Source organism: Tamandua tetradactyla, chromosome 13 (genome assembly GCF_023851605.1).
Source record: "Tamandua tetradactyla isolate mTamTet1 chromosome 13, mTamTet1.pri, whole genome shotgun sequence".
Lineage (NCBI taxonomy): Eukaryota > Metazoa > Chordata > Mammalia > Pilosa > Myrmecophagidae > Tamandua > Tamandua tetradactyla.
In genome coordinates this window covers 84,605,655-84,629,144 of record NC_135339.1, presented here as the reverse complement: position 1 = coordinate 84,629,144, position 23,490 = coordinate 84,605,655, and the positions used below count along the sequence as shown (strand labels likewise).

General features: G+C 41.4%; 1 protein-coding gene and 1 non-coding gene across 5 annotated transcripts in view; one reads left to right on the top strand and one right to left on the bottom strand.

Annotated features, from left to right (window-relative positions):
* The window catches only part of TACC2 (transforming acidic coiled-coil containing protein 2), a 229,179-nt gene extending 221,106 nt beyond the window's left edge, over positions 1-8,073 (bottom strand). For 3 of the 4 annotated variants that reach the window (XM_077126268.1, XM_077126273.1, XM_077126280.1), the window contains exon 1: positions 7,963-8,073. The gene's annotated coding sequence lies outside the window, so the exon portion shown is untranslated. The remainder of the gene's footprint in view (positions 1-7,962) is intronic. The other variant, XM_077126271.1, reaches the window with a different exon arrangement.
* A 4,188-nt stretch (positions 8,074-12,261) lies between these two features.
* Positions 12,262-12,364, top strand: LOC143654677 (U6 spliceosomal RNA). The gene has a single exon (XR_013161874.1). It is a non-coding gene; the product is annotated as a U6 spliceosomal RNA (small nuclear RNA).
* The last annotated feature ends 11,126 nt before the right edge of the window (positions 12,365-23,490 follow it).

Genomic DNA, 23,490 nt, shown 5'->3' with positions numbered 1-23,490 from the left:
GCACTGATAACCCAGAGGTTGGAATTAGCAGACAAGGAGTTAAAAATGATTATTATAACCATGTGAGTCAATTTGAATCTGTGGTGCACCCCAGAAAAGCCATGTCCTTTAATCCTTATTCAATATGATCAATTGGGTAGAAGCGTTTTGATTATTCATGGAGATGTGATCCACCCAATTGTAGGTGGTAACTTTTGATTAGACTGTGGAGATGTGTTTCCACCCATTCAAGGTGGGATTTACTTACTTTAAGAGGGAACCATTTTGGAAAAACCTTTAGAGCCCACGCAACCAGAGACCTTTGGAGATGAAGAAGGAAAATGCCCCTGGGGGAGCTTCATGAAGCAAGAAGCCTGGAGAGAAAGCTAGCAGACATTGCCATGTGTGTCATATGCCTTTGCAGTTAAGAGAGGAATCCTGGACATCATTGGCCTTTTTGAACCAAGGTATCTTTCCCTGGATACTTTAGATTGGGCATTTTCATAGCCTCGCCTTAATTTGGAAATATTCACAGCCTTAGAACTATGAATTTGCAACTTAATAAATTCCCCCTTATAAAAGCTGTTCCATTTCTGGTACACTGCGTTCTGGCAACTTACAAACTAGAACACCATGATAAAAGAATTTGCAGGAAAAGATAGATGTAATGATATCTAGACATAGGAAATTTCAGGAAGATATGGAAACTCAGGAAAGAATTAAAAGAGCCTTAAGAAACATATCAACCAAATGCAACATATGGGTTTTGTTTAGATACTGATTTAAACAAACCACCTATAAAATAATATTATCAGGTAAGGACTAAAATGGTGACATATTACATTCTAGGATGCTGTTCCCCCACAGAATCTTTGAATAACTAGCAAAAATGGGCAGAATCATCTTCGTCAAAATGCTGGAAAGCAGGTAAAGTGCTTCAGTAAGTGGGCCAGTGCTGAATAAGAAAATGCAGCTTTAACAAATAGTAGGTGAAGCTTGTGGTGCCCTTGCTGGTCCCTCCAAGTAGTAGGTGAAGCTTGTGGTGCCTTTGCTGGTCCCTCCTCTGCCACCTCCCTTGCATGATGTGGAGCCAGTCTGCACTCCCATTGTGTTTCCCTTACCCTGTTTTGGAGCAGGCAGTATAACTCCTATGCATATATGGAGGTACCTCTTTATCAGTGTCAACCTATCAGGTGGCAGCCTGACAGACTGAGCCAGGAAACTTATCTCTTCTTGCCCTGCAGGTAGAAGCAGCTTGCAAGCAGATAAAGCAGTCTAAGAAACAATTAAATTGAAGTGGCCTGAAGCAAAGGATTACCTGCTTTAAGGCATACAATAGAGCACCCAGGATGGGGGATAAAGTCCATTTCATAGGGAGTGGAGGGGGCATTCAATATCCTTTTCACATTCCTAAGGCCATGAGCAAGCACAAGCCCAGGGCAAAACCCAGGCTTAGAAAATATGGAGAAAACTCTGCATTTCCCATCTGGCTTGAGCTGATCCTCCTGAAAGGATGGTTAAATTCTGGAGGAAAGCACCAGCCAATGCAGAGCCCATTTGCAAATAATGTGAGAGGTGTTTTTCACCTTAATTTGTTTTTATTAGCTCCTGGCACTCAAGGAAGTCTCTGTCATATCACTAACTGGATACAAACTTAATGAACAGACAGTTCTAGGACTATATCTCAAAGTTAACACTTTAAAATATTATAATCTATAGTGCACAACAAAAGACTACAAGATAAGCAAAGAAACAGAAAATGTTGACCCAGAGGTCAAAGGAACAAGATAAAAATCCAGAAACCATCTATGAACATATCCAGACTTTGGACATACAAGCCAAAGGCTTTTAAAAAATGATCCTCAATATGCTCAAGGAGATAAAGGAAAACCCAGAGAAATAACCAAAGGATATCAGAAAAAAAATGAATGAACAATATGAGACTCTCAATAAAGAAATAGAAAATTATAAAAAGAACCAAGCAGAAATACTGGAGCAGAAGTCCACAATAAATGAAAAGAAAAATTCCTTAGAGGGTTTCAACAGTATATTGGAGCTGACAGAAAACAGAAACTGTGAACTCAAAGACAAGACAACTGATGATCAATGAAAGTGAGGGGTAAGGAGTATGGTAGGTATAATCTTTTTTTCTTTTCTGTGTTCATTTTATTTCTTTTTCTATTGTCTTTTTATTTCTTTTTCTGAATTAATGCAAATGTTCTAAGAAATTATGAATATGCAACTAAGTGATGATATTGTGAATTATTGATTATATATGTTGATGTTTTATTTGGTTTGTTAATTTTTTTAATTAATAAATAAATTTTAAAAAAGACAAGACAATTGAAATGATTCAGGCTGAGAAGCAGAAAGAAAAAAAGAATGACGAAAAGTAAACAGAGCCTAAGAGACTATGAGATGCCATCAAGTGTACCAATATACGCATTATGGGAGTCCCAGAAAGAGAAGAAAGAGAGAAAGGGACAGAAAGAATATCCAAAGAAATAATGGTAGAAAACTTCCTGAATTTAATGAAAGACATGAATTCGTAGAGTAAAAAACTAGAATACAGGTTACCAGGGACTGGGGTAGGAGTAGAGAAGAAGAGTTAATGCTTAATTGGTGCAGAATTTCTGTTTGGGGTGATGAAAAAGTTTTGGTAATGGATGGTGGTAACATTGGGATATAGTTAGCACCATTGAAATATATATCTGAATGTGGTTAGGAGGAGGAAAGTTTAGGTTGCATGTATGTGCTAGATTAAGCTATTTTTAGAAATCATAGAACTGTACAACACAAATAGTGACCTCTACCGTAAACTACAAACTATAGTTAATAGCACAATTATAATAATCCAAAGGTACCACACTAATGCAAAGTGTTAATAATAGGGAAAACTGCATATGTGTGTGGGCAGGGTATATGGAAACTCTGTATTTTCTGCATGATTTTTCTGTGAACATATAACTTCTCTAATTAAAAAAAAAATAGAACCACAAAAAAATTATGAAACAATCAGTGATGCTTGAACACTGTCCGGATTCTTGATATTAATTACTATTGTTTATTTTTTACTTTTAAAGTATGATACTGATATTGTCCTTAAACACACACACAAACTGAATTCTCATCTTTTAGAAATACATATTTAAATATTATTCATTGAATGATGGAATGCTTTGCCTTAAGGTAGTCCAGCAGTGGGGCTAAAGAGGCAGAAGTTAGTAGAAAGTGGGGTAATAGATGAAATAAGATTGGTGATATGCAGATAATTGTTGAAACGAGTATTGAATACATGAGGCTATAGTCTTCTACCCACTTGTGTGTGCTTGGAAAATCTATAGTAAAATACTGAGGAAGGAAAGGAGGGAAGGAAGGAGGAGAAGCAATTCTCTCTCTCTCATCTGTGGCTAGAGCCCAGTCAAGTTCCTGAGGCAATCCTGGCCGAGTCAATTTCTGCCAATGATGGGGTTTAGACTTCGGTTATTCTTCCCTATGTAGGCATCATGGTGCTATGCAAGTAACTGAGGCTGCTCAAGTGCTACATTTGATTTGCAGGCTCCAAACTGAGTTTCCCTGTTGCACTTCAGACCTGGAACCCAGTGTCTCCACTGATGACCTCTGACTCCAAGTGTTGCTACCCCAGTCCTAACTCAGGCTGCCTCCCTCATCCATACTGGCTGAGTCTGTAACACTGTGGTTTGGACCAGTTCTCCGGGCTCTCAGTACGCCTGGGTCTGACGACTGATTTTGCCACCTATGGACACATCTCCCAAAGGATAACTTCCTGAGTCCCTACCACTGAGCTCTGCCCACCTGTTAAGAAGCCCTGGCACAAATGACTGGTTGCCCATGAGCATTTTTCATGCTCTATCTAGTTGCTTCTCCAAGGTTGGCTTCCGTAGTTGGGTCATGCCCCTCCCCTCCCCCATGCCTGTTGACCAAGATAAGTCAACCTGAATTTCTTGGTTTATGCTAAACGAGGAGAAAGCATTTGCAGAAGCACTGACAGTCCCAGAGCAGGAAAGCAGGCGGGTGTTGGGGGAGGGGGAGTCACATCGGACGCATGCCAACTGGTGAACCTTCCACCAGGCGATGCAAACAATGTCACCAAATGCTCTTCAAAGAACTGGAACACATGAGAGGATGATCTTGTGACTGCCCGGGATTCAAGGGTTTGTTGTCTCATCTGTTTGCTAAGAAATATGAGACGGAAAATAACTTCGTCAGATCCTAACTTGAACTTCATTATCAGTTTCAGCAGAAGCTTATTCACAGAAATGGTTTTCTGAGTGACCAAAAGTGAAGACAGAGCCATGTTTTTTAAGCTCACGGATTAACCTGCAAAATTACTTCCCCTGCAAATGAAAAACCTTAGGAACGAACTCCAGCTTTACACCATCCATACCTTTCCAAGCCCTTTCACACATCATGAGCACAATCAAAAAGAAACACACCTAAACTTTGCATCTCAGAATTTGATCTAGCAAAGGCATTTTGCTCTGGGGAGGGACAGTCCTTGGTACATCCAAGGCTCAGAATGCTGAGAGACGGCCAATTTTAGACATTCCTAAGCTTTATACAGATGTAAGCGACTTGATTACATAAAGTCAGCTCTCTTTGCTTGAACGACATCAGCCTGTGCTGCTGGGTTTAATCTCCTACAATTCTCTGGCACGAATTCTGGCATAGAGCTCTGCTGAGACTGTTCCCTGTCTTGAGTGTGGAGCCGAATTTCCCCTTTTTAGGTCACAAATTCAGAGTACTTGCTCATCACAGTGATTCTCCCCACCGTGTCAATTTTAAACAGCTTTATTAATAACATTTATGAAATGTTGGCAATGTGGTTAACTATCTTGAGTCTATTCCTGCTATGTGCAGGTTTTCACAAGATTGAAACACATGTACAAACTTGCCTCTGCAGGCAACGGTTATGAAAATGCATTCATATCCATCCCTTCTAAACACAGCTGTATTAAGAACTTTTAGTCTAAAGGACCCCACAACAAGAATGGTAGCAGATTTCCCTGTGACCCACCAAGAGTACAAAGAAAACCGCAAAGAGTGGTCTTTCCACTGTAGGTTCTTGAGTAATGTTCGGCTACCCCCTTGCTGGCTCACCTCCCAAGGTCTTGGCCCCTATGTCCTGCTTTTGGGACTGGGCTGGGACCTCCTTTACTGAAATGGGCAATTCTCACCTGGGCTTATGGCTTCCCTATGAATCAGAGCACCACAAAAGTTAATATCACCGTGAGTTTGGTTTCCCAGTGGCCAATATGTTAGAGCCTCATCACTTGCATTTTTCCTGGCTCTCTCCCTTCCCTATTAGAGTAGTTGTCTCCTACTCTGTCATGCTCCTAGCCCATTAAATCCACGCCCTCATGCAACAGCTCATAGTACCCATCATTGCAACCCAGCTTTCACTTCTCCACTCCCCTGAAACCACACAGTAGAATAGGAAACTTTTGGGGGCCTGCCTTTGTTCTTGATCCTGCTAACAGCTCACCCCTCCCCCTCCCTCTGCTGACCCACCACGTGAATCCACCTCCTGGCCACTGCTAAGCTGGGCAATTGGATTTTTTTCTCCTGGTATTTGAACCAAAAGACAGAGGCCCTGGAAGTCAGACAGGGTGAGTGTGGGGACTGCAAGTCAGCGAGGAGTGGAGGCCTGGCTCAGCGGCAGAGAAACCCAGAGGCTGTGCACTCTGAATTTAGGGAGAAGCAGGACCAGGAGCCCCATGGAGAAGGCAGATCTGCCCTCAGACGGGAACGAAGCAGGTGTTTAGTAAGAAGTCGGGGTGAAAGGGTCACCGCAGCCCAGAGCTACATCTTTCCAACAAATTCCTCCTTTTTGCCTAAGCTAGTTTGAGTGGGTTTTGATTTCTTGCAGCCAAATGTCCCTTGATTGAGACCACACTCAAAAGTTGCCCATTGTCCCCTGACTCTGGCCTTTTCTCAGTCCTTGTTCTCTTGTAGCATCTCCCGCAGCATTTGACACTGTCATTTGCAGCATCCTCCCCAAACTCTCTTCTCTTTGATGTTTTAGACAAGTTGCTGACAAGCCTGTTCCTTCTCCTTCTCTGGCTGGTCCTTCTCTGACATGGGCTCCTCCTGAGACTCAGGATTGGGTCTTCTCCCAGCTTGGTCTTCTCTTGGGAGAATCCATTGGCTCCCATAACACCCTCTACTAAGTCTAGGTAGAAGGTTCTAAGAGTCAAGACAGCCAGCCCTGTTTTCTTACTCCTACCCCAACTGTATCTTGAACTCTCCTATGGGTATTTCTACCTAGAGGACCCACAGTTAATACACTCTGTTGAAATGTAAATTCACTATCTTTTCTCCTTCAAACCAGTCCTTCTCTTGAATTTCCCATTTCCGTTCAGAGGACCCCATTCTTTCAGTCACCTTGGCCAGGAAGAACCTGGTGATTTTGCACTGCATGGCGATTGCTTGGTACCTGCCCCCTCGCTAGACCAGGAATTCCATGAGGGGCAGGAACTGTCAGCTTGGCAGAGCATGATGCTCCCATTCCCAGGCTCTTACGGTGGGGATTATTTTATTAGTGTTTGCTGAACCACATGAAGGAAGGAATGTTTATATTTTATTTCTCCCTCTGCTTCACTCCTCTTGTTTCCCCATATTGCAATCACTCACAAGCCCTCTGGATTCTTCTTGCACAATGCCTCTTTCATTCTCCCCTTCCTCACCATTCCCTTTGACTTTGGGCCAGACCCTTTTCACCATTCATTAGAGCTACTGCAGAAGCAAACTGATCTCCCTGCTTCCAATTAAAAACCCAACAAGCAGAATTCTGGTGGCAGCGGGGGCTGCAGTGTTTCTACATCTTCCCAAATCTCCTCATATAAACAGACAGAGAAAATAGACAGAAGTCCCAAAACCCCATGGGCAGCATTTACAGCAAAATGAAATAATAAGATATCCCCTGGACAGCAGGTGGGAACAAACCACCAACAGCCCTGAGTTCTGCCTGGTATTGCTGTCTCTGCAGGAGGAAACAGAGGAAAGCTACAGGGCAGCCTCAGCTAGAACTGAACAAGAGAACTCCAGAATGACCAACAGGTATTCACTGGAAAGGACAGTGGGCCAACTGGAAGCAGCATCTAAAATAGGCAGTGTTGCCCCATGTATACACATACACAGATATTGGACGAGATTATAAGTGGTATAAGTAGGATGAAGAATTTCAGGCTGTACATATCTGTTTTATGGGGCATGCTATAAAACAGGACAGACAGACAGACACATACACACACACTGTTCTGTTCAACTGGGCTGGAGGATTCTCTCATGAAACTTGTGATTCTGACATAATTCAGCTTTGATGATGCAGTTATAACTGACCCCCAGGCAAACTCAGGCACACACAGTTTCGCTGAGCTCACACAGCAGCTTGGGCTGGCAGGCTCAGCGTTACCATGAGGTCTGAAAAGGCACTTGTCAGAGTCTCAAAAAACACAGAGCAAACATGCTAAAGTCAACACAAGGAAGAGTTTTTAAGTAACTTCGCCCATAAAGTCTCGGCATATTAGGGCCTTTGAGACGCTCTTAAATCATCATTCCACAGAATCATGAACACTTGAAAATATAACTTGCAATTGGCAGACTCATAACAGAGGCCAGAGGAAATTTCAGCAATCATCTAGTCCCAGCCCTCCTTTTACAAAGAAATGGAAGCCAGGAAATCGGCCATATCCTACCAAAACGAGCCAGCAGCTTATTAGGAAGGAAAAATAGCTCATTTGGTTTAGGAGATGAACAAAGGGGGAAAAAGAAGAAGCAAAGATGTGCCTTTAATCTCACTTTATAAAAAAAAAAAGAAGAAAGGGAATGGAGGGAGGGAGGGAGGGAGGAAGGAGGGAAAGAAGGAAGGAAGGAAGAAATGCATGTATCTCTCGAGTTCCAGTAGGCAAACCAATTTAAAGCCACACGTTGCTCCCCACCATGAATCTGAGACTGACTTACCCAGTATCTCTCAGCAGGAATAGCAGAGAGGAGGAGAAAGCCCTCTCTCCTTGATGTTAGACTTTTTGAGCTCTGCCCTCCGCCTGCAACCCAGCTTCCCCCAGGATCACATGGAAGTGTTCTATAAATGTGCGTTGGCTTAAGGTTGGGAACGCCGGCCTGGGAGGCAGCAGCATGTAAGCAATCTGACCTCGGCCAGGCAGCAGCTCTGCAAGGGCCTTGCAGTCCAGGAGGCGTTTGACACGGAACCAGCGTGCAGGTACCAGGGGCCTGCCGCTTTCTGTTTCTCTCACTTAAAATTTCTTTAGGATCTGAAGCCAGTTGCAACTGCCTTGGACAGCAATTTAATATACTTTGGAGAAGGTCTATGTGTTGGCTAGACAAGCACTTTTCAAGACAGAGCAGCCTTTGAAAAAAAGAGAAAAAAAAAAGCTATAAAATTAGAAGTGCTTCTGGTAAACCAGGGTTCGTGGTCAGCTTCTGAAGAACTTGAAAAATCAAGTTGTCCTTTTTGAAAATGTCAATATGCTCCCCTGAGAGAAGAAGAATGAGCAATTACTGTTAGACTAATTCCAAATGGTAAGCTAAAATTCCATCCGTATTTAATGAATTAGTTGTACAACTTTATCGTGGAAAACTAAGAAGCCGCTAGAAAGGGTGTGGAGCTCTTTATGTACCAACATCAAAAACTCTGCAAGATACAACATCAAGCAAAAAAAAAAATTAAGGTACAAAATAGTGTGCATAATATGCCACCATTTTTCTAAGAAAAAGAAGGATATGAATCCATGTGTTTGTATTACATTATAATATATAAATGCTATGATCTAAAAATAACCACACCATATACTTGTAATATATTGTAATATATGAATAAATGGCTCTTCTTCGAAATTTCTGGAAGAAACCAGTGACAGTGTGGCTGCCTCACGGAAGGGTGGGGCTGACGGTCAGGGAAGGAGGAATTCTGCCCCCTCACATTTTTCCTTTTCTGTTCTAGGAATTTTATCTCATAGGCATGTTGTAAAACTTCAAAGGAAACTTGAAAGGTGATCAAATTTTCATTTGAAATATTTGATTTTCAAAATTATTCTACCTCTCAGAATTCTAAATTGAATGGAGCTTAGCTCATTTTTAAATGTTTTTAAAATTTTGTATTGGGTTGGGGAAGAGGATTCCTTAAGAAGACAGACTTTTGTAATAACTAAAATCCTATAATACCGCAAGACTTTCCGGATTAGATTTGAATGAGGTGTCTGAACACTGGATTTTTAGACCTGATACATCTGCTTTCCCCAACGCTGGAGCCTTGATGTCATCCGGGTGTAAAATCGGAATAATTCTGGATCCCACCTTCTTCACCAGCCCAGTTTGACCCAAACAAGACAATGTACACCAAAAAAAACCTCGGAAAACACTTACTCAAGAATGAAGGCATTCAGGCTGGTCACATTTTATGGGAAACGGTTCCTGAAGTTCTTGTGTAATGTGACACCCAATTCAAATCAAATTTCCCCATAGGAACAAGCATAAAAGTAAAGGAAATATGGGGTGTGAGGATAGTTCAGTGGTAGAATTCTTGCCTGCCATGCCGGAGACCCGGGTTCGATTCCTGACCCATGCACTTACCAAAAAACAAAGAAACCAGCAAAAACAAAGAAACAAAAATTTCAACAAATGGTGCTGCAATAATGGGATATGCACGTGGAAAAAAAAATGAATGTGACCCTGCCATATAGCATATAAAAAAAAAAGTAAAGGAAATGACATCCAGAGGGTTCACATCTACCGTTCTTGTGGCATATTTATGCCTTACTGCAGCTTTTAACTTTCTCGGCATCACTACTCTCATTTGATAGAATGCTTTCTCCTAAATTAACAGCTTGGCTATCACAGTGGCCTTTTATGGCCTCCTCCATGGCTTTTTATCACTTCGAGCTTCTGTTCCAATTTATTGATTTCCAGGAGCATTTTTAACTCTTAACACTAGTACCACTGCATAATTAATACTTGGATGAAACTGCTTTGAGATGTAAAAAAAATATTTTTAATTACACTAAAATCATCAAAGTTCAGATGCCCATAGATAACAATGGGTTTCCCACGCTCCTGATGAAGGCTGGTAGATGTCTCCGCTTGCCAGCTAAGGTGGCGCCACCATGTGGCAATGGTAGAAGTGCAGTTTTTACATTCATTTAACAAATCAGCTTTGAAATAATTCTCCACCCCAAAATAAATGAATGAATGAGTTAATTAACAAAAAACATAAACCTTTTCTTTTAATTTGAGGAAGACTTGCAATATTCCAAGTTTTATTAGTATCTTTATTTCATATTGTTATATGTTTGCACAATTCAAATTCATGTAAATGCAGCCTTACTGAAAAGTACTAGCTTATGGCAAAGAACACAGAGAAAACAAAACAGTTCCAAGGCAATGATTAGAACTGATGATTATTAAAAGTGTTGGGAGGAAAAAGCATTCAAAGTTAGGTTTAGTATGACAGTAATCAGGCAGATATACGAAAACAAAAAAATAATATTTAAGGTTCGCTATCTCCAAGCATAGTGAAAAAGAAACTCCAGTTAGCAAAATAGACAGGACACACAAATGCAATTCCTCTTCTTTAAGAGACTCTGTTAAAGTGATAGCAAGGGAATTTTTTTCTAAAAGTCTATAGAGAAAATAATGAAGCAAACTGGAAAGGGTATATCAGCTACCAAGAGATTTTTCCACGTTTGTGAATGATGGAAAGTGGAGGGAGATTGTAACTGAGTAATCATGGCAGAGGGGCTTCAACTTAGAGCTGGGGTTAGAGGGAGGCAGGGGGGACATCAGCCAAGCTAAGACCCAGTCTACCCTGTAGAACCAAGAGAGACGCAGTACTCTGAAACACAAGGAACAATGGAGAGAGAAAACCTGAGGTTCCAAATTAAAAATAGGTGTATGGCAGAGCCTACCCCTTTGCCTCTCGCTCACCCCACCCCAATACCTAGTAACCAGATAAAAGCAAACACAAACACAAAAACAACTCCCCCCCATTTAGTCTAAATAAAAAATTCATTACAAGGTTGACGGTAAACTTAATTATGTCATAAACAGAATTTTTTAAAGATTAAAATAAGAAAAAAAATACTAGATTATAAGTATGAAAAAACATTAGAGACTTAGCAAATCAATCAATGAGGCCCCACATCTGATTAAGAGGAAATTCAGACACGAAACAGAAAAGTAGAAGGAAGACATTTATCGTAGAAGTAAATAAGAGCATTTCCCAAAATTGAAGAGTAAATCCCAGATTGAAAGGACCCATTAGGAGCCTAGCACGGTCAATAAAAAATCTGGAGGCACATCATCATGAATTTTCAGGACACCAAAGTTAAAGATCCTTAACTGGTTATTGATTAATGAGTGACATACCGTCCTAAAACTTCATGGCTTAATACAGTTTGTTTTTATCTCTTATGTTTTTTGGGGTTGGCTGGACTCAGCTAGTGGCTCCTGCTTAGGGGGTGGGTCTCTCACGTGACTGGAGCTGGCATCACCTGAAAGCTTGATTGGGTTGGACATCTGTAGTGTCTCACTCACATGGCTGGTGGTCAACATAAGCTGTGGGTACAAATGTGTGTGACCTACACATGGCCTCTCCATGTGCATGGACTTCTCACAGCATGGAGGATGGGTCCCAAGAGTAAGTGCCCTGAACAACAGGAAGTAAAAGCTCCCAGTTTCTTAAGGTCTGGACGCAGACATTGCGCAGTGTCACATCCACTTTATTCTATTTGTCAGAGAGTCATAGAGCCCAGATAAAAAGGGAAGAGACATAGACTCCATCTCTGGATTGGAGAAGTGTCAAAGAATCTGTGACCATCTTTAATCCACCATCCATCCTAAATGTTTTCCCCAAACAAACAAACGGGTCATCTACAACCAAACTCATTTTCTAGCATTCTCCCCTTATACTCCATACTCCAACCACTTATACTTCCCACTGCAGCCTTGTGACTGTGCCAGACTCATTTTAACCTCAAGAACTTTCCTTTGCTACTGTCACTGCCTGAAATGTACTTTCCCCTTATCTTTGATGACTCATTACTTCTCATGATCCAAGTCTCAGCTCAAATGTCACCTTCTCAGAAAAGGTGACTCTGCCCATCATATCTAAAATAGCAGTTCACACTCAGCACTAGACTCCTATCCTATTTAAACTGACAGATCTTATTTCTTGTTTTTTTTCCCTTCTTATTCTTTAATATCTGTATCCTCCATGAAAGTAGGGAATTTGTCTCTTCACACCCTTGTATCTCCAGTGCCTAAAACAGTACCTGGAATGATCTAGAGACGATTAACATGGACCCTGCACAAGGATGACACACAAATTCGTGTTGCAAGTGTCCTATAAATGTGAAATTATTTCAAAATAAAAAGTAAAAAAGAAAGAAAGAAAGAAAAGAAAATCACCATGAAACAATGCGTTTAAATTTCTGACAAAAAGTTGCTTTCAGCTTAAAATTCTACATCCAACCAAATCATCAGCCAAATGGAAGGGTAGAATGAAGATATTTTTCAGACTTAGAAAATTTGTCTCCTTTATATCCTTTATAAGAAAGTGCCTCCGTAAAATCAGAGCATAATCTAAGGAATATTTTAAAGTCCATAAAGCAATGAATTTAAATGAGGAAAGCAGTAAAAGGAAGCTCCATATGACAACTGTGCAGAAAAACTGGAAATGCAATTCCTCCAAATTGAGGTAGGAAGACAGAGGTCCTTGGGATAGAAATCTCAAGACTAAACAGGGACTTTCAGTATGGATTGGATGAACATGTTGGAAAAAGTTGACGATATATTTCATCAAATAATGCAATAAAAGCAATCAGAAAGAAAATGTAATGAGTAATCATACAGCTAGCTCCACTTTAATCAATATTTACAAAAGTCCAAAAATATAAACAGTGCTCACTGATTTCCAAATTGAACAACCTAGAGACAAAGCACATGTGACTTAATCGTGGTAACAGAACAGCCTTGATGATGATGTGATGAACTCTAGGATGCACTGTCCACATCCTCCTTCAGGAAAAAAGCACTTAGTCCCTTGCCTGCTAGAAATGCTGCCAACAGACAGCCCACAGCTCCTGTCCCTTTGGGGAATTGCCTCAGCTGAAGGGAGATGCATGGCATGAAACCGGACTTACCCTCTGCTCTATCCTGCTTCGTTCCCTTCTACAATGGCACCTCCTAACAAACCTCCTACATGCTAATATTTGTTTTGTCCCCTGCTTCCTGGAGAAACCAATCTGCAACAGTTGGTACTGGAAGTGACACCCGCCCCCCAAAACAGACACTAGGATGTGATTTTGGAGCTGGATCACCTGCCACCCTGCTGGCAGTGGGGACTCCATCACTGGTGGCAGTTGGAGCACAGATTGTCCCTGGAACAAGGTGGCAGTGCATTTGTGCAAACTTTCACTGGAGGTGAGCCCTGCACAGTGCTTCAGTGAAAGAAATGTATCAGCTAGAGTGATGTACTGGGCATTAGAGAGATATGAAAGAAATAATAACTATAGAGCTATTTCTGAACTTGACCAATACACTAAAAAGAGAAAATGAAACACTGAGAGTGATTCATCAGCAGTGGCAGCTAAGCGTGAAAGTTGGAGGGCCAAGAATACAACCAGGTCTGGAGATTGGTTCCAACCAGAGGGACTAGGCAGATAAATAAACATATTGAGGATCATGGGAACCAGGTTTCTCACTGTTGAAAAAGGATTTATGAATATGGAAAGAGAGAAAGCTAGGAGAAACTCAGAGGGCAGGATTGGAATTGGAGGTTGTGCTGGTTTGATTCTGTTATTCAAAAGACTCTGTTGTTTTCATCGTTCTTGTGGGGGCAGACCTACTGTGAGTGGGTTAGGTCATTTCATTTGAGATGTGACCCAGCCCATTCAAGGCAGGTCTTAATCCTTCACTGGAGTCCTTTGTGAGAGGATAAAAGACAATAAAAGCCCAGAAAGCTTAGAGAGAAAATGTCCCTGGAGAAGCAAAAAGGACTCACAGGAGCTCAAAGAGCTGTTTTGAATACAGGAACAGGAGAGAAGGACCAGCAGATGTTGCCATGCACCTTCCCATGTGACAGAGGAACCAGGAGGCCACCAGCCTTTCCTCAGAGAAGGTATCTTCCTCTTGATGTCTTAATTTAGACATTTTCATGACCTTAGAACTGTAAATGTGTAACCTAATAAATCCCCATTGAAAAAGTCTACTCATTTCTGGTATATTGCATTCTGGCAGCATTAAGAAACCAAACTAGAGGTATTGGTGTGAACTAATATTTTAAATCAATCTATCTATTTATCTATCTGTATATCTAAATATATAGAGAAAATATAAAGCAAACATGGAGGTGTGCTTATACATATATAAGTATGTGTATACTTATATTGAGCTCTGTCTCCTGAGGGGGTCAAGACGAAACTATTCTCTAGTAGCAATGAGCACACAGAACACCAAATCTTGGTTTCTAAATTCCATTCTCCACTAAAAGAAGCCAGCACTCCTTGGAGAAATGACTGTTTCCAGAGCTGAGGCAAGGAAAGTACAAAAGGAGCCAGGAACATCTTGTTCTGTCAAAAACTAAAGAGATGCTCAAAGAATAAAGGGAATATGTTAAGGGGCATAATAGACACTTGGAAAGGGCTCCCATTAGCCAAATCTAGCTCAATTTAAGCATCCAAGTAAACAGTGATAGCAACAAATTACAACCCAGTCCATGCTTATATAAGTGAATGAATGAATAAGTAAGAAGGGAAAGCTCTTCCTTGTAACATAATGCCAAATAATAAATGTAAATGACATAATGATAATGGAAACAAGAAAGCACCATTTGGCAATCACCATAGGGGTGGTTAATCCAGGTGGGAATTACTAATGGATGCTAAAATTGGTGGGGGGAGATTTGACATAGTACCAGATGGTGACATAATCCCCAAGTGGGTTCTCACAAAATACCTGTTGGTTACAAAGAGAAAAGTGATTGCTTTATGGTACTAGCGTGAACAGGTGGTCAAAATTTACCTCATCAGTGGGATGGGAAGACATTGTGTTCCCCGCTGTGGCTTAGCACTGAGAAGAGCGTCGGATCATTTCTCTGCTGTCCCTGCCAAGCGTGCATGGCCTGAGTCCGGACACGAGGAAATATTGAATACAGGATGAGGGAGAACCTACAAATGCATCCCTTACTGTGCTCTTGAGAACTGTCAAGGTTATGAAAGACTGAAGGAGATAAAAGAGGAAAGACAACTAAATAAATGCCATCACATAATCCTGGATGGGATATCGAGAGAGTGTTGAGATAGATGGTGAAATTTGAATGGGTCTGTGGTAGTTAGATTCAGGTGTCAACTTGGCCAAGTGAAGGCACCTAGTTCTGTTGCTGTGGACATGAGCCAATGGTACGTGAACTTCATCTGTTGCTGATTACATCTGCAGTTGGCTAGGAGGTGTACCTGCTGCAGTGAATGAGTTTGACTTAATTGGCTGGTGCTTAAATAAGAGAGCACAACGTAGCACAGCCGAAGCAGCTCAGCATACCTCATCTCAGCACTTGCAGCTCAGCCCAGGCCTTGAGAGGTGTAGAAAGCAGTTACCCCGGGGAAAGTTGTTGGAACCCAGGAGCCTGGAGAGAAGGCCAGCAGAGATCACCCCATGCCTTCCCACGTAAGAAAGAACTTCAGTGGAAAGTTAGCTGCCTTTCCTCTGAAGAACTAACAAAATAAATCCCCTTTTATTAAAAGCCAATCCATCTCTGGTGTGTTGCATTCCGGCAGCTAGCAAACTAGAACGGGGTCTGACAACTAGCATTCTACTAGTGTCTATTTGCTGTTAGGGATGGTTGTATTGTGGCTCTGTAGGAAAGAGTCTTTGTTTAGGGGAACACATTGAGGAAAGATGGGGCATCATTTCTGCAACTTGTTCTCAGAGAAAAAAATAATGATAATGGGTATTTGGGTAGTGAGAGGAAGGGGCACAAATAATGTAAAATATTAACAAGTAGGAATATGAGAATTCTTTGTACTTTTCTGGCAACTTCTTAGAACAGGAAATTATCTCAAAATAAGTTTTTTTTTTTAAATGATGATACTAGTGCTTCCAGATCACTGTTCCAAATTGTATTAAAACTAAACTTGATTCTCTCCTGCCATGCTGGAGACCTGGGTTCGATTCCTGGAGCCTGCCCATGCTAAAAAAAAAAAAACCCTAAATGTGAGTGGAGAAGCTAAACCTACCTATAGTTCCAGAGGACCTCTTTTGTTGCTCAAATGTTGCCTGTCTCTCTCTAAACACAATTCTGCAAGTAAAATCATTATGTTCCCCGCTACATGGGGAATGGCATCTAGGGGTAAATGTTTCCCTGGCAACGTGGGATGTGACTCCAAGGGATAGGCCTGGCCCTGGCCTCATGGGAACTACAACAGCCTTCCTGACCAAAAGGGGGAAAATAATTGTAACAAAATAAAGTATCAGTTGTGAAGAGAGTTCAAATAAAGTCAAGAGGCTACTCTGGAGGCTACTCTTATGTAGGCTTCAGCTAGATATTGCCACATTACACAGTTAGCTAAACCCCAATCGAAACTATTTCTGTCAACCCTAAAGAATATCTAGGACTCTGTCTGAGATTCTAAAAAGGTTCCATTTGCTACGATTATTTTCCCGAAACCTGCAACCTCCAGATGGGTTTCTAGGCTAGATAAATCCTGAAACCCAGAGGGGCCAGTTTCTCTAGAACATCAACTAGTTTGATTCCTCTATCCCCTTTCCAACAAGAAAAAGTTAGAATGGGCATAGCCCAAAAACCCCTAAAGAGTTAGGAAAAGATCAAAGGAGAAGGAGGAGTTAGAACAGAGAAGATAGGATTTAACAAATGAATATGCCTACTAAATCATTATATTGTTATTTCTTTTGGTCTGCAGTGTCTTGGAGCAGCTAAGAAGTAAAAAACTAAAATTGTGGGATTGTAACCCATACCAAACTCTGAAATCTGTTCTATAACTAATTTGTATGGTGTGCTTTGAAATTTATTGCTTTTTTTGTATATATTATTTTTCACAATAAAAAAATAATAAAAACAAACACAAAAAACTAAATGTGGCAAGGAATCGGCAAGAAACTCGGGTTGGGAAATTGTGTATCCACAAAGGCTGATGGCATTACTGGGACATAAGCAGGCACTTCTTAGACACCACTATCCTTCTCTTCCCAGTCTGGACCCAGGACTGAGCCTGCCCTACCAGAGCTTTCAACTTTGCTGGAAGGTAGGTAGCAACCTCCTTTTGGGATGAATAAGTGATTCTAACAGAAAAAAGGATGTCCTTTGTACTCTTGAAAAATTCTGAGGTCATATTCATAAAAGCCACAAGATGGAAACAACACAAATGTCCATTAACAGATGAATGGATAAACAAAATGTGATATACCCAAGCAATGGAATATTTATAGTCATTTTATAGCCATAAAATAGAATGAAGTGCTGATACATGCCATAACATGGATGAACCTTCAAAACATTATGCTAACCAAAAGAAACCAATCACAAAAGACCACATAGTTATATGATTCCACTTATATGAGATGTTCAGCATAGGCCAAATCTGTAGAGACAAAGTATATTAGTCGTTGCCTAGGATGGAGGGAAGGGAACAATGAGAGTGAATGCTTAATGGATATAAGATTTCTTGTGGGGTATGATAAAAATATTCTAAATGGTTGTACAACACTGTGAATATACTAGAAATCATTGAATTGTATACTTATATGGGTGAATTATATGGTATGTGAATTATATCTCAATAAGGCTATTAAACAAAAAAATGCCAAAGTCAAGAAACCAAAGAAAGGCTAAAGAACTACTACAGATTAAAGAAGATGAAAGAGATATAACAACTAAATGCAATGTGAATTTGATATGTGTTATTTAGGAAAATGCATTTGTTCTTAGTAAATACACAGTTAAGTATTCAGAGGTAAAGGGGAATGAAGTTTCCAAGTTATCCTCAAATTGCTTAGAAAGAAAAATACTGGTATATAAATAAATAGAGAGGATGATAAAGCAAATGGGGCAAAATGATAAATAATTGGGGATTAAGAGGAAAGGGTATAAAACTTACAAGTTTAAGTTTGAAATAATATTAAAATAAAAAGCTAATATTTATTAAAAAAGAATACGTGGCTCTCAGGCCATACATATATATCCATGGGATAGATGCCCAAGACCATAGAAAGTGTCAAGAGGAAAGAAAATTTATGTACCTTTCTTCTCAGTGTAGGTGCCTGTCATGCTCAGGGTCATGTGTCAGCTTGGCCAGGTAGTGGTGCCCAGTTGTCTGGTGGGGGCAAGTGATGGCCCGTCTGTTGCTATGAGGACTTTTCATGGAGTTAAATCATGACCATGTTGGCTGCATCCACAGCTGATTGCATTTGCATTGGGAAATTCAGCTAAGGGAAGTGTCTTCTGCAATGAGTGATGCTTAATCTAATCACTGGATGGCTTTTAAGGAGGATTCAGAAGAGACAATGACTCTTCCTGCTTCAGCTGGCCAGCCTCTGCTGAGAGTTTGCTGAGGAACTTCGTGGTTGCTGCCAGCTTGCGGTCTGCCCTACAGACCTTGGACTGCACATCCCCATGATTATGCAAGACACTTTTATAAATTTTATATCTACAGATATCTCCTGCTGATTCTGTTTCTCTAGAGAACCCTAGTTAATACAGTACCAGGAGTGGTTCTTAAGAAACAGAATCTTAAAAATGGTTTTTAAGCTTGGTTTTCTACTCTGACTAGAATCAAAGGCACTAATGACTGTTTCCCAAAATCAGAATGACACTGCCAATTGTCATTCTGGCAAAAGAGATAGTCAAAACATCACCATTTGATTCTGCTAATTTTTCGCTTATACGAAGCCAGGCTCTCGGTGATGTTTTTGACACCTTTACGAAGGTTTTGTGGATTTAAGAGGTATAGAGATGTTGGTTGGTTGTTGTTAGATATACTGTATACATTGATGAGAGAAAGGGATGAACTGAAGACTTCAAATGAGAAGCTTACACACCATATGACAGATGTAAAAGTTTCTGAGTGCCCTGAAGGAAAATCTTATTTCCTATAGTCTCAGACTTGAGATCTCTGAAAATCAAATTCAGAGTCTCAATGTTAGAGTAGCAACTTAACAACGTAAACTGAAATCTCAACCTTGCGTGGTGTCTGCCGTTAAAGTGAGGGCATTGATTGGAAAGGAGTGGGACCCTGAAAAATGGGATGGTGACATATGGATTGATACTGATCGCTGTGGAGAGATAGAAACCCTGGATCTTGCTGAGTCTTCTCTAGATAACCCTGTAATAGTCTGCCCTCAGGACATAGCTGTCCTACCTCCAGTATGGCCTGAGGAGTTGGCCACCAAATTTACCACCTGAAGGGATTAACTCTTCAGCGCCTGTGAAGCAAGTAATTACCCCCATGGGGAAATAGTCCTTGTTCCTCTGCCTGGAGTGATTAATTCTGTTCACCAGATGAAACTGCAAATGAATGCCCTGAAGCAATTGGCTTGGAAGAAACTTCTAATTCTTTTCATGACCCATCCCCACCACCCCTCTTTTCTTCCAGACCTATAACAAGACTAAAGTCCCACAGGCCCCAAAAGGTGAGGTACAAAGTGTCACCCATGAGGAAGTGTGCTATACTCCAAAAGAACTGCATGAGTTTTCCAATTTATATAGACAGAAATCAGGAGAATGTGTATAGGAATGGATTTTAAAGGTGTGAGTTAATTGTGGGAGGAATATAAAGCAGTGTCAGGCTGAATTTATTGATATGGGCCCACTAAGCAGAGATTCTGCATTCAATATTATAGCTTGAGGGTTTAGAAAAGGGTTTAACAGTTTGTTTGGATGGTTGCATGGATCAACACGGATCAAAAGGTGGCCGACATTACCTGAGGTTGAAATGCCAGAACTGCCCTGGTATAATGTAGATGAGGGGATCCAATGGCTTAGCAAGATTGGAGTGTTAGAGTGGATTTATCATGGAAAACCTCCTCTTACACCCCAGGAATGTCCAGAGGACACACTTTTTCCAGAACTGTGAGAAATAAATTTGTGAAACTAGTTCCATCATCCCTGAAGAGCTAGCTCTGTAGTCGCCCTTCTCTGTAGGTCAGATATTATTGTGGGAACTGCTGTCACTGAGCTAGAATCCATAAACACAATGGGATGCCCGGATGCGCAGTTGGCAGAAGCCAGGTGGTAGCACTTAATTGCCAAAGGCAAGGTGGACGTGGCTATCATAATGGACAGCAGACTCAAAGCAGGAGTCAAAATAATCTGACTCACAGAGACTAGTAGATCATGGGGTACCTGGAAGTACAATAGAAGGGCAGTTTACTAAATTCTTGTTTGAGCTCTATAAGCAGAAGAGTTCTAGGTCAAGTGAAAAAAAGTCTAACTTGAATTACAAAAACAGAGAATCATGACCCCTTAATCAATTTCCAGACTGGAGATGATTTTTAGACCCAGAGCCCCTTGAATGAGGGGGAGGCCAGGTGACTTCAGAGGAGGATACTGTTACCCTGCCACAAATATATACTGTTAATTTTCCTCCAAGCCTTCCCCAAGTAGACCAATGGCCTTTTTACAAGGGTAACTGTGCACCAGAGAAAAGGAAATGATCAGATATTTCAGGGATTATTAGACACTGGTTCAGAAGGGACATTAATTAATTCCAAGGGACCCAAAACATCACTTTGGTCCATCAATCAGAGTGGGGGCTTATTGACATTAGGTGATCGATGGAATTTTAGCTCAGGTACATCTCACAGTGGGTCCAGTGGTCCAGTGGGTCCCTGGACCCATTCTGTAGGTATTTCCCCAGTTCCAGAATGCATAATTGGAGTAGACATACCGAGCAACTGGCAGAATCCCCACACTGGCTCTCTGACTCATGGAGTGAGGGCTTTTATGGTAGGAAAGGCCAAGTGGAAGCCAAGTAGAACTGCCCCTACCTAGCAAAGTAGTAAATCAGGAGCAATACCAGATTTCTGGAGGGATTGCAGAGATTAATGCCACCCTTAAGGAACTGAAGGATGCAGGGGTGGTGATTCCCACCACATCCCCATTCAACTCTCCTATTTGTCCTTTGCAGAAAACAGAAAGATCTTGGAGGATGACAGTGGATTATCGTAAACTCAACCAGGGGGTGACTCTAATTGCAGCTGTGTTCTGGATGTGGTACCAATGCTTAAGTAAATCAATATATCCCCTGGTACCCCTGGTGTATAGCTATTGATCTGGCAAATGCTTTTTTCTCAATACTATCAGTAAGGAACACCAAAAACAGTTTGCTTTCAGCTAGCAAGGTGTACTTGTTTGAAGGGATGTATGTCCCCTAGAAAAGCCATGTTTTAATCAAAATCCCATTTCGTAAAGGCAGAATAATCCCTATTCAATACTGTATCTTTGAAGCTATAGTTGGATCGTTTCCCTGGAGATGTGATTTAATCAAGAGTGGTTGTTAAACTGGATTAGGTGATGACATGTCTCCACCCATTTGGGTGGGTCTTGAAAAGTTTCTGGAGTCATACAAAAAGGCAACATTTTGGAGAATGAAGGAGATTCAGAGAGAGCATAGAATGCTGCAGCACCACGATGCAAAGAGTCCACGAGCCAGTGACCTTTGGAGATGAAGAAGGAAAATACCTCCCGGGGAGCTTCATGAAACAGGAAGCCAGGAGAAGAAGCTAGCAGATGATGCCGTGTCTGCCATGTGCCCTTCCAGATGAGAGAGGAACCCTGACCGTGTTCACCATGTGCCTTTCCAGATGAGAGAGAAACTGTGACTGTGTTTGCCATGTACCTTCTCACTTTAGAGAGAGACCCTGAACTTCATCGGCCTTCTTGAACCAAAGTATCTTTCCCTGGATGCCTTTGATGGAACATTTCTATAGACTTGCTTTAATTGGGACATTTTCTTGGCCTTAGAACTGTAAACTAGCAATTTGTTAAATTCCCCTTTTGAAAAGCCATTCTGTTTCTGGTATATTGCATTCCGGTAGCTAGCAAACTAGAACACAAAGTCAGCAATGCGCTTTCACATTCCTATCTCAACTCTCCAGCTCTATGTCATAATCTTGTCTGCAGGGACCTTGATTATTTCTTCCTCCCACAAGACATCACTCTGGTCCATTATATTGATGACATCATGTTAATTGGACATAGTGAGAAGAAGTGACAACTACTCTAGACTTATTGGTAAGGTATTGGTATATCAAAGTATGGGAGATAAATCCAAAAGAAATACAGGAGGCTTCCATCTCAGTGAAATTTCTAGGTGTTCTCAGTGAAATTTCTAGGTGGGGCATGTTGAGATATCCCTTCTAAGGTGAAGGACAAGTTGATGCATCTGGCCCCTCCTACAACCAAAAAAGAGGCACATCACCTAGTTGGTCTCTTTGGGTTTTGGCAACAACATATTCCTCATTTGGGTGAGCTACTCAGGCCCATTCTCCAAATGACCAGAAAAGTGGGGACCTGAACAACTAGAGGCTCTGCAACAGGTCCAGCCTGCTGTACAAGCTGCTCTGCCACTTGGACCACATGATCCAGCAGATCCAATGGTGCTGGAAGTGTCAGTGGCAAATAGAGATGCTGTCTGGAGACTTTGGCAGGCTCTTATAGTAGAATCACAATGCAGACCCTTAGGATTTTTGAACAAAGCCTTACCATCTGCTGCAGATAACTACTCTTCTTTTGAGAAACAGCTTTTGGCCTGCTACTGGACCTTAGTAGAGACTGAACACTTAACCATGGGCCACCAAGTTACCATGAGACCTGAGTTGCCTATCATGAGCTGGGTGTTGTCCAACCCACCAAGCCATAAAGGTGGGCATGCGGAGCAGCACTGTATCACAAAATGGAAATGGTATATACAAGATTGGGCCAGAGCAGATCCTGAAGGCACAAGTAAGTTACACAAGGAAATGGCCCAAATGCCCATGGTCTGCACTCCTGCCACATTACCTTCTCTTTCCCAGACCAGAACTATGGCCTCTTGGGGAGTTCTTTACAGTGGATTGATTGAGGAAGAGAAAACTTGGGCCTGGTTCCAGAAGGTTCTGCACAATATGCAAGGACCACCCAAAGGTGGACAGCTGCAGTACTATAACCCCTTTCCAGGAGGTCCCTGAAGGTCAGTGGTGAGGGGAAATCCTCCCAGTGGGGCAGAACTTCGAGCAGTGTACCTGGTTGTTCAATTTCCTTGGAAGGTTACCTGACCAAAGGTGTGTTTATATAATGACTCATGGGTTGTTGCTAATGGTTTGGTTGGATGGTCAGGGACTTGGAAAGAGCATGATTGGAAAATTGGTGACAAAGAGGTCTGGGGAAGACGTTTGTGGATAGACCTTTCTGAGTGGGCTAAAAACATGAACATATTTGTGTCCCATGTGAATGCGCACCAGAGGGTGACTTCAGCAGAGGAAGAT